Raw genomic sequence first — 12,959 nt, forward strand, 5'->3', positions numbered from 1 at the left:
AAGATCTAAGCATGGCCCTAAAAGCAAGCGTCTCTCCTCAGTTGTTTTGTATTTTTATTTTTATTTTCATTCTTTTTGGTTCAATATTATTTTTTCTGTTTAATTTCAATTATTTGAGCCTATGGTGATTCAATCAATGCATATCAGTTTATTCTTTTAAGTCATCATGCATGCTTTAGAAAAAGAAAATAATAACAATGAAAGTATGATTTGATTCACTTTTTATTTATTTATTTATTTATTTATTTATTTAATTTTTTGACAAATAGGCGATAAGTGCCCTTCACTTAAGAGTGACAAAGGGACAAGCAAGTATAGAAGTATACTAGTTATGATGACTTAACAATCCCTTAAGGATTTATCATGTGGGCAATTTAAATACTAGAGGCAATAAAAGTCTGTTACATATACCCAAGTTGATATATCAAGTACCATAACTCCACAATAATAAATTCTCCTGCCATACAATCTTGAGGGGTGAAAAATATAACTCCTCTCATAAGAGACTTACACTATGAGTCAGTATATAGTACTAATTAGTCTCAATCAACAATGAGTGAATAATATTTTATAATGTTGTGTGCGGGGGTTTCAAACTCGCGTGTTACCCACTCATTATCCAAGTGAGAAACTAACGTGCTATGCAGTGATTTTCATTTAGTTTCTCTTTCCTTTACAATGTGATCATTATTGTTTCTCCAAAATTTAGAATTTGTAGCTTAAATTTGTAAAGACCTCCATGCCTTGCGGTATTCCCCATGTGTCTTTGTGTGTGTATATATAGATGTATTTGTGAATTTTTTGATTTTAGGTTTACTGTGAACAGAATCATTGGTATTAGACTTGAATCTTCTTTATGAAAAAAGCTAGGTCATGTCATAAGATGTTAGATGTGGGAATTAGATTTGTAGATCATATCTATATCATTCATTATTATCTTTTACTTTTTCATTTGTTGATGTACTCAAATTAGGAAAACTTGTTTGATTATGATAGATTATTGTCCAAAATGGATGTACTAAAAGTATTAAGTTAGAATGCTAGTGTTGATTATATTCATTAGTTGGATGTGGTTATTTCAAAGAAGTACGAATTTCTTTTTTCATCTTTATATTTAACCATATGATTCATTTTAATTTTTATATTTCAAAATTATTTAATATAAATATATATATATATATATAAACCAATATTTACATACATTGAATTTTGAATATCTTTTCTGGTTTATTATTTATAATTTATGGTTTAAATGATAGAAAAAGTTAAGTTTTGTAAAAAACCGTTAGGAAAGAAAAAAAATTACATGGATACTAATGCGAATGCATGCCAACATTGCATTCACTTTATTCATAAAGCTATTAAAAACCTATTATATAAAAATATGATCGTTTGATTGACGGAATTTTATATTACGGTCGGAAATAAGATTACTAGAAATGTGATTTCCAAATCATGTTGACAGAAATATATGTAATTTTTATTTGGTTGACAAGATAGTAATGTGGTTGGAATGTAACATTACCATGTTTACTTAGTTGGGAATTTTTCATTACAAGTTATCTTTTTACTAAAATACCCTTATCTAATAAATGTCAAATATATCAATGTTCATAATATTTTGAAGTAAAAATCAAAATTATTTAATAATAAATATTTGTAATTATTAAAAAATAAAATTTAATTTTAGTATAATTAATTTTTATTAATATTAATTAAGTCAAACTTACTCATATTAAGAGAAGGAAGACAAGTTGGGAGATTAGGGTTTGGGTGCAATTTTTTTTTTTTTTTTGAAACTTTTAGAAAGCTGATATTTTTGAGATTTTATTAAATTTAAAGGGTATAATAAGTCAAAAATTCACAATTTTGTGGGAATGTAATATTACCATCTATTAAGTTGATAATCACATTCCTGGTAATAATGGCCAAGTTATCATATTCCGAAAATATGATATTCCTATTCTATATAACCAAACAAAGTAATATAAGATTACTTGATCGATATTTTGGAGGTAATATGATATTACCTCCAACTAAACAACCCCTTAATTTTAAATTTTTAGAATAAGTGACTTGTGAACCTCTTTTTAAGATTCAATTTAACTAAAGCATTTTCTAATTTAACTAATGATCTCAAAATTCCATATTTATTAGGTTAAAATATCAAAATAGTCCTCCAGCTGATGAACTGAAAGGAAAAAAAAAGATGAAAATGTGTAAATACGAGAACCAAAATAGCGGATCCATACGGAAATATGTAAATACGAGGACCAAAAAAAAAAGATTTTATATTAGAGGGATTAAAAGGGCGAAAAACACAAAATAGAGATATCATTTTTATATTTATACCTTAAAAATTCTATATTTTAATATATTATTTTTTAATTTAATTAAAATTTTAAAAAAATTACCTCTTCATCTTCATCTATTTTATCACGCTTTCCGTGGGCGACCTCATCTCGGGGTCCATGATTCTTAAAAAAAAATTGAGAAATAAATAAAATGCTAAATTTATAAAAAAAAAAAAAATTATGAGATATATTTTAAAAAATAAAAAAATGGCTAGGATATTAACAAAGTTAGATAGGGACATCACAAGATTTTTATCGTTTTCTTATTTATAGTACGTTTAGCTCCAAAGTATCCAAGTGGATGTTAGTGTCACATGAGATGCAATTATCCCCATGAATGTTTTAGTGTTAATTTCCCAACATTAAAAAATATATATAATTTATTCACACAAACAATTATCCCCATGAAAGTTTAGGTGTTAATTTCCCAACATTAAAAAAATATATAAATAAATTTATAAAACACACTCTTGTATATATACACACACCCTGTGAGGATCACGAATTACCATTTTAATTGTAGAAAAATAGTAATTTTTTCTCATAACAAATGAGAGTTGAAAGATTAATTTCTTCTCATAATATTGGTTAAGGTAACAAATGAGAGTTGAAAGATTAATTTCTTTTCATAATATTGGTTTAGGTGTGTGTGATTTATCCATTTTATCACAAAATAAATATATATAATTTTCATAAAAAATTGTACTAAAAAAGAAAAAGAATGTAATTTCTTGTATTCAAAATTAAAAAACCAGACAATTTTCATATTTAATTGGTTTCTGAAATATTTCCCTGGAAAAAAAAAGTCAATATTATCAAAAAGTGGAATCCTTTAAAAAAAAAACTTATTTTTTATTATTTAAACCATAAATCGGAAATTATAAATGAGAAATTTCTTTTTAAACTTTAATTTTTTTTAAAATTTACCATTTATGATTTATGATTTAAGATTTAAAATTTAAAGTTTTGTGAGTTTTAAAATAAAGGAGCTAATTTATTAAAATATTGCTTTTTTTTTAATTATTTCCTTAAATGCGCATTTCCGTAATTATTTACGGAAATGCGCATTTTATATTTTTTTATTATTATTTTTTAAACAGCCGGTCCCACTCTAATTTTTTAATATTTAAATTTAATTTTTTAAAAAAACAGAGGGGCCCGTTATTTTTTTAATATTAAGTTTTTATTTTTTTAAAAACTGCGGGTCCCGATAGTTTTTAAATTAAAAACATTTTACATTCAAACCCTTATAATTTTCATTAATTTTTCTTATAACTTATTTTTTCTCACTTCTACTATGTTATTTTTACTTTTACTAATTATAACCGGCTGTTAATAATTTAAATAAATAATTTTAATATTTTTTCATCATAAGGGGGTTGTTGGGATGAATTATCGAAAGTAATCAAGAACCCAGTAGTGGAAGCTTTATTCTTTCATCAAGAGTTCCCTACCTGCAAGAAAAATAAAAACCTACGATGACAAAAATTTTTAAAGAAGAGCTCTCTATATCGATAATTTTTTTCTTATGAAATACTCGTGTGTTTTAGAAAAAGACTTTGGAGGCTTTATATAGGCTCCACCCTAACAAAAACTGGATGGCTAAGATCAATTTCATCCAACTGGGCTCTCATGAATGCAGTAGACTCAATCTGCCACCAATAATTCATCCCAACAACCCCCTTACGATGAAAAAAATATTAAAATTATTTATTTAAATTATTAACAGCCGGTTACAATTAGTGAAAGTAAAAATAATATACTTAGAGTGAGAAAAAAATAAGTTATAAGAAAAATTAATGAAAATTATAAGGGTTTGAATGTAAAATGTTTTTAATTTAAAAACTATCGGGACCCGCAGTTTTTAAAAAAATAAAAACTTAATATTAAAAAAATAACGGGCCCCTCTGTTTTTTTAAAAAATTAAATTTAAATATTAAAAAATTAGAGTGGGACCGGCTGTTTAAAAAATAATAATAAAAAAATATAAAATGTGTATTTCCGTAAATAATTACGGAAATGCGCATTTAAGGAAATAATTAAAAAAAAAAACAATATTTTAATAAATTAGCCCGGGATAGATTGTCCATATTATCAATTTGATTAAAAAGAACTTTGATATTTTCTAAAAAGTCAATATATCTGTTTCATTTTTCCAATTTTTTTAACACCTAAGGTTTGAAATATTTCCCTAAAAATTCACATTGAAATCCTATTTTTGTTTAAAATATTTTCCTCTCATTGTTTTTTGGTCATCTTCTCTTTTTAGGAAATGTCAGAATAATAATAATATATTATATTTTTAACTTGAGTGGTTAGAATACTATGAGACAAGCAAGCCCCTGCCCAATTGAGCATTCAGCCATTTCGGTGGAGCTTAATTGTGGAGGGGAAAAAAAAAAATATATATATATATATATAATAATTAAATGAATTTTTTAATTTAAAATAAAAAAAATATAAAAAAAAATATTATTAAAAAATCCATTATACATAAAAAAATTTAAATATATATATATATATATATATATATATATATATATTTCTTTACCATATGCAAGTTTGATAGCGACCCAAGTTTATATTGACAGACAAGACAACAAAAATAAAAATTGCTGATTATATGATAAATGTTGGAAGTGGTGCCCACAAGGTATTCATAAAGTCATATGGGGGACAGCATCTCGTATAATGAACCAATTCATATTCTTCTCCAGAAAAGCAAAGCAGGCCTCTCCACGTGCTCTCTCAGACTCCCTCCAGATTCCATTCTTCTCTATGCCCAAATATGTGCCCATGTAAATAAAATTTACTACAGGGGTTTTATTGCATATATATATAATATATTGGAAAACTTTAGAGGTAGGGATGGCAATAATCCCAAATCGGACCAAAGTTTAATAGTATAAACCTGATTTGACCCAGTTTCGAGTTGAGTTTGGATAAAATCTGACTAATATAAAGCGGGTGTGGATGCGAGTATGGAAATCCTAATACTCGACTCGAACCTGACCCGAAATTCAATTAACAAATATACCCAATTATATATATTCAATTTTTTGCTAGAGTTTTTAAATTCCTATCCTATAGTGTTGAATTTGTCTATTTTGTGTTGTTTTGAATATCTATTTTCAAATCCTACTCTATGATGTTCATTCAAACAAAAAAACTATGATTTTTTTTTTACATTTTTAATTTTTTATTGACATTTTTAATTTTTACTTGGCATTTTAATTTTATTTTAATTGTTTTTAAATAGGGTCAAGGCCTGGCGGGTATCCCCAGCTTACATGATTATCTATCGGGTGCGGGTGTGAGTTGGGGTTTTGAAAACCCGTCGGGTTCAAATTCGGGTAGAGGGGGTAGCGGGTGTGGGTGCGGGTATGGCAAAATCTACACCTAACCCGACCCATTGTCATCCCTATGCAGACATTAATAGAACATCCGTAGTTGAGAACAGTGACCAAATTGAAGAGAATTTGATTGATTAACGGGATGGTTATGGTTGATTAGTGTTAGGTTGATGTTTATAATGTTTTATTGTTTTTTTACTGTGCTATTGTTCTTAAGCACAATAATGTTGTTCACTACATACGAATGTTTGTACATTTCATATCTACAAACATTCTTAGCAAACTTGCCCTCACATATACATGTAACATTATGAATAATTTTTCTCGTTTAGACTTCTCAAATTTACTACATTCCATATATTCCCAATAAAACCAAATACTGTATGTATATATTTAATAAAATTTGATTTGTTTGTAGGTTGAGGTTTCAATTTCCTCACATCGCCATGATTGAAAAATAATAATAATAAAGATATATATTTTAGAAGCTTGTCTACATTATATAAAAAAAATAATTTGTTTACATATACACTTTTAACACAGTATAAATTTTAAAACTTCTAGCAATTGTAATTTTATTTTCATATAATACATAAAACTAATTTAAAATTTTGTAGGGTATACATGCAAAAAAATATTGGCTAAATTATTATTAAAAATTTCTAATATTTAAATGGAATGAATAAAATAAGTTTAATTTTTTACGAATATATAATTTGCAAAGAGCAATGTATATCAACGGTGGCTCAAGGTTTATAAAGACCTAAAGCTTAAGCATTAAACTGACCATAATTAATTAATAAGAAAAAAAATTGTTAAAAATAAGTATTGAAGCTACAAAAATTTTTTTAAATAGATTTGTTTGTTGGGAGAAGAAGAGAATTAATTATGTATTGAAACTACATGTTTTTTAATAGATTTATTTGTTTGGAAAAAAAAATAATTAATTATACATTAAAGTAGAAAAAAAAATTAAGAACTTAATTTAGTAGTTTTTATTTTAAAAAGCTAGTTGATGGAAGATTTAAAATTACAGTATTAAATAAAAAAGTTTAAATATTAATTAATTATACAACAAATAATTATTATAATTTTAAAGATAAGATTTTAAAACTTTTAAAATTTAAAGTTAATAATGAGGTCACAAATTAAATTTATAATTTATTATTTACCGGATACATAGTTATTATTATAATCATAGCTGTCACGCCCGACAACCGCCGCGACAACCCGAGGAGGGACACCCACCACTCAACCCTCGAGTCCTCGCAAGGCTCACAAACCCCTTGCTAAATAACAAAACCACCACAAAGATACAAGGAAGGAAAACTTTCACTCAAAGTCAACCGAGTTGCAAAAGACATACAAGTCACAGACACAGAGTGAAGGACACTAGTGGATCCACTGTAATACACCATGCAATAAACAAAACCTGACTCAAAATGCAAATTGCCAAGCACTTCGCCTCGCTACGATGCCCCCAAACCATTAAACCTAGAAGGGAGGGGAGGGGGTGAGTAACCAAAGTCACTCAGTGAATGTGTTAGCACAAATCTAAAAGAATATCAAACCAAACTTTTATAATAATGTAAATGGATCATAACAGTTCCACTCATATATATATACAGAATAACAATATAATACGAATCTTAAAATCCAAAACAAACAGATACTCACCGCCAAAATCCCAATTTAATACAACACTACTAAAGGAACGCAACATGGTCTAGAAACCTCTCTAAACCTTCGCCATGGCCATGGCTAGGTTCAGAACCGTCAAGATACTCATGTCCTTGACGTGACCCATCGGTTCACCAGTCGGTGATCCGGTTACCCGATGAATATCCAGTCAAGGCTCTACACTTCCACCTGAACTGTCCCTCATTGTAATTAGCCGGTCTTCCACGCCACCTCAACAGGTTGACCATGAAAAATCACCTACTGCAGTATGATCACCATACAAACTATCATGTAGATGCAGCAATAATACAATCTTTATAAATCATATCATAGGGTCCTTATCCAGGACAAGCATTCACATATCGGAAACAGACATTATTTCCATAACGGCAATGCCAAAAGTATAAAAATGGATATAAACTTTCATAAAGTATTCCGATCCCGATATGCCAATATGTTCGAAAACATTTTTTGTCCGAATGCCAAGAATAGTTCAATAACACGAGAAGCTTTCCAAGTTGATTGAAACATTGCTTTAGACAATAAACCCAACTAATATTAAATACACTGCAATATCCACAATCTAGATGAACAGCAATGAAAACCCTTTTCATAACCATAAACATCAAAAGTATACTTATAAAAGCGAAAAGTTTTACAAATCATTCTCGAAGTAGATGCCACTAGTGTAAAAAGTCCTCAGAGCTTTTGGTCTAGTTAAACCTCAAGTTACTTAGGATCATTCTAGCTTTCTCTTTCCACAGCTCACTAGGGTTTCCTCCAAGTACAAGATTAATCCCCAAAGTCTAGTCAACCACCACATCCAAGTCCTTTAAAAGTCATGAAAATATGTTCATCTCATCACATGTATTTACACATGCCAATATATATATATATATATATATCCAACCCTACTTTACACGTCATCAGGTATTTACTTCCACAAGTCTTTATTATTTAACCCTTTCTTATACTCAATCATATCTTAGATCCTTATCATGGTGCCATTATCTCAACATCAATATTTATTTCATCTATAATAATCTCATTGTCAAATTACTCAAAAGTTGACTATCTCCTCTTAAGAGCATTAAATCAAACTATGATTAGAAATTCACAAGAATATTCAGTTTTGCCATCCAACACTCGTCACATATAAAGAAATTCCATTTAAAGCAATAATCATAACCATTGACATCCACCCAATAGATACCACAAATATGATCGAACTACCATTAAGTACCCTACACTATGCTCACAAGAACAACCCTTATCAACTTTGGTAATCATCCATGGTTCTCAAACATTGCAAAGAAAATATTATCATCAACCTCACTGACTACCAAAGATCATACACAAGGTTCCACCAGTCATTCCAATTCCAATGCACTAATGTAGTTATATACCTTAGCATTCAAAGCTCCATTAAGTTCCATGTACCATATTTATCACATCATGCATCAAAACTTTAGAAATTATACATTACTCATGAGATTTAAATCATCCATTGAACATACATAATTAATTTCACTTATAACACTTAAGCTTAATGAACTCGTTGTAATACTCAACAATTTCCATTCATCCATCTAGCATGTATGTCCTCAAGTTCAATCTCAACTAACACAACTACATCATGAGTAAACTTTCTCATGATTTCCAGAGAATAAACCACGAGTCATTCAAATACGCCATAGTCTCTAGTGGTCATCTTCACTTTAATTTAACTCACAAAATAGTATTTTAAAATAAGATAAAACCATGGAAATCATTTCAGAAAGCAAATAAAATATTTTTGATACTCAATTAGAATTGTGCGCTCCATATAACCCACTCACAGAACATATCGTCTCGCATGGAGACGCACACACTGGTCGGCGATTTCCTTCCTCTTCGAAGATGTTTCGCCACCTAGACACAAAGCAAGGAACACAAGAAGCAATCAAGACCAAAACTCAGAATCAATATGCATGCACATGCAATGTTACATGTTAGATATGTAACACTAGGATTATAGGGGAAAACAACGTCATTTTGGACCCAAACGACCTCAAACCAAAGTAAAACTAGTCCCAATGGATTCTAGGCAAGAAGAGCTTCGATTTGGACCAAAGAAATACAAGAAAAGACCAAGGTCTTTCGGTGCCACTCCGGATTTGCTACAGTAACCACGAATTTGCTATAGTAAAACCGAGCCTTATTTGATGGTTTCTCTCGGATTTACAACACCAAATCACGAAATTTCTTCACAAACATACACACAAAGAGATAACCATGACACTGGCTTCGATTTGAGCCCAAAAATAACTCAAACCAAGGTTTATTTCTATGGTTTCATGGATTTTTGAAAATGATTAAATACGAAGAAAATACAAAGAAAAACCTTGGATCGAAACCTTACCAAGCTCAGGAGAGTGGGAGGAAGGGAATAGAGGCATTGATTCATTGAAAAACTCGACGACGAATTTTTTTTCTTCAAAACCTTGGATGTTCGGCCGAAGAAGGAAAACATGAAGGAAAGAAGGAAAAAGAGAAATGAGAGAAAGGGATGAGAGCCACGTTGCTCTCTTATCCTTAGCAATTTCAGATTTTCAGAATTTTTTTTAAAGAAAATGGAAATGATCACAATGCTCTCATAATAGGAAATATTATGAAAAAGGGTCCAAAAGACCGTTTTGCCTCTAATGTAAAATGATTTTTTTGCCCCTAATGTAAAATGATGCACACAACCTACTGTGCAATCAACCTAATGTAAAATGATGCACACAACCTACTGATTTTTACACACAACCTACTGTGCAATCATGCAAAGATGCCACTAATGTAAAATGATCATTTTGCCCCTAATGCATGCACAAAAGTAAAAAAAGATGCCTAAGGTCAAAAATCATGACAGAGTATCACAATAGTGATAAGATTTTAAACACTATATTGGTTTAAACTTAAATGAGGATCTCAATTTTCGGGGGCCTAAAGCGGTTGCTTGATTGGCTTTACCTTGAGGCGCCCCTAATGTATACGCACAGTTTGTTTTTTTAAATATATTTAATATAAAATAATTATTGTTTGGAACCCAATAGCTCATTGTACCACAGTTCATCAATGTCAGCCATTGGATCGCGATCCAACGACTGATAATTGGACTCGGGCGTAAACAACTTATTTTTAATCTATAAATTTTTTATAAAATAGATAAGCATCCCTAACCGCACACTCTTTTTATTGTTATGCTTTAATTAGGGGACGGAATTAGGGGGTGAAGGGGCCCTCATGCATACAATTTAAAAAAAAATATTTTTTAGAAAAAAAATGTTTATGAAAATTTTTTGTTTGGCTCTTTGATAAACAAATTGATAAAATTAAAATTTTTAATATGACAGTCATGTACAGATGTACTTATTTTTATGAGAGTAAAATTTAGTTTGAGTTGGTGAAAATAACTTAATATGCTACAAATATACTTTCTTCGGTTCTATTTAAATGTCCACCTTAATCGATTTATGTTGATTAAAAAATCAATTAAAATTATGATAGTCTTAAATACATAAAAAAATTCTAACAAAATTTCAAAATTGCCTTTATTTAAGAGTCGTGCCAATTCTATTAATTTCTCTTTATATTTATTATTTCTTTTATTTTCTCTCTCAAAATGATCCTTTATATTTATAAAAAAATATTGAAAAGGATAGAAATACATTAAATATAAAAGATAAATTAAGGAAAAAAAATTATTTAATACTTCATAGATTTTTTACATAGATATATATTAAAAAACATTTAACTAGTATAGAGGGAGTATATCATTTTTAGGTTAACAAAATAAAATTTACAAATTTTTAAATATGTTTATATAAAATTTAATTTTCACAATAAATAGTATTTAATTTTCACAATAAATAGTAGGATGTGTGTCATTTGTAACAAATCATTAATACATACATGTTTTTTAAGTTAATTTTTAACCTGCTACCATAGTGTTTCAAGAACAAATTTAATTATTTTTAATTATATTTAAATTTTTATTTATATTAAATATCATATTAATAGTTTTAAAAATTAATTACAACATAATAAATATTTACAATATCTTTTAAAACAGATAAGGTTGGCAATGGAGAACTCGATTTTCCGGCATGATAATGGTTCGGAGCTAAAATTCAGAGAACGGGGTTGGATACCTCATCCCGCTGTCCTCGAATATATAATTTTAATATTATATATATAATATTAAAAAATTATTTATATTTAATAAAATATATATTATAAAAAGATAATATATTTGATGTATTTTTTAGATGTAAAAAAATTCGAGGACGGGGAATCCCTGAACTCAACTAATTCCAGCTACATCACCCGGTTCCACCCAATTGATATGTTTACCATTAGTTTTAATTATGGGAGTTATTTAACCCTATACTAGATAGTTAAAATTTGATTTTATTTTTGGTAGAATACTTTATTTACTTACTCTAATAAATAAATTTTTTAAGCCTCTCTAATATAATTTGTCCTTAAAATGTTCTTAAGGGGGCGTTTGATTGAATGTAGTTGAAAATGCAGTGGATTTGATAATTCAGGAGAGTCAAATCCAGTGTTTGGTTAGATGTATTTGTAATACTGGATCACAGAATATTGTGTTTGGTTGAAGGGATTTGTAAATTTGGATTTAGAAAACATGTATCGATTTGATATAATAATTAATATATACATTATAAAATATACATTTAATTTTTAAGTAAATATGAATTTAAAAATATTATTAGTAATTAATATAATTGATATAAACTTAATTTATTATAATAAAAATATAATATATTAATTATTTATTAAAAAAATAAGTAATATAATATAATAAATCAATTATATACTATATTACTAATATTAATTACACTATAATTATATTTTTATTTAATATTTTTTTATAAAATATAATTATAGTGTAATTAATATCATGAGTAATTAACATAATTAATATATATTTAATTTATTATAATAAAATATCATATATTAATTATTTTTTTATATTTAATATTTTTATAAAAATATAATCGAGTGTAATTAATATCATGAGTAATTAATATAATTAATATATACTTAATTTATTATAATAAATATAATTTATTAATAATTTATTAAATTAATTAATATAATATAATATATCAATTATATATTATATTACTAATATTAATTACATCTATAATTATATTATATTTCATATTTTATAAAAATATAATTATAGTGTAATTAATATTATGAGTAATTAAAATAATTAATATATACTTAATTTGTTATAATAAATATAATTTATTAATAATTTATTAAAATAGTTAATATAATATAATATAATATATCAATTATGTATTATATTACTAATATTAATTACACTATAATTATATTATATTTAATATTTTTATAAAAATATAATTATAGTGTAATTAATATTATGAGTAATTAATATAATAAATATGAATTCAAATTTTTAAATATTATAAGTAATTAATATATACTTTGCATGTGAGGGATTCATTTGGATGGGATTTTTGGAATTCGAGTCGTTTTGGCGAATTTCATA

General features: G+C 27.2%; 1 long non-coding RNA gene across 2 annotated transcripts; it reads right to left on the bottom strand.

The window, feature by feature from the left end:
- Positions 1-6,938: 6,938 nt before the first annotated feature.
- Positions 6,939-9,935, bottom strand: LOC120264589. 2 transcript variants are annotated; one of them, XR_005537482.1, is made up of 4 exons: positions 9,789-9,935; positions 9,226-9,298; positions 7,385-7,648; positions 6,939-7,201 (listed from the first exon to the last, which is right to left on the bottom strand). It is a non-coding gene; the product is annotated as an uncharacterized LOC120264589 (long non-coding RNA). The 2 variants fall into 2 exon arrangements; XR_005537481.1 differs by lacking the exon at positions 6,939-7,201 and having other exon boundaries at positions 7,263-7,648.
- Positions 9,936-12,959: the final 3,024 nt, after the last annotated feature.

This window comes from Dioscorea cayenensis, chromosome 7, assembly GCF_009730915.1.
Source record: "Dioscorea cayenensis subsp. rotundata cultivar TDr96_F1 chromosome 7, TDr96_F1_v2_PseudoChromosome.rev07_lg8_w22 25.fasta, whole genome shotgun sequence".
Lineage (NCBI taxonomy): Eukaryota > Viridiplantae > Streptophyta > Magnoliopsida > Dioscoreales > Dioscoreaceae > Dioscorea > Dioscorea cayenensis.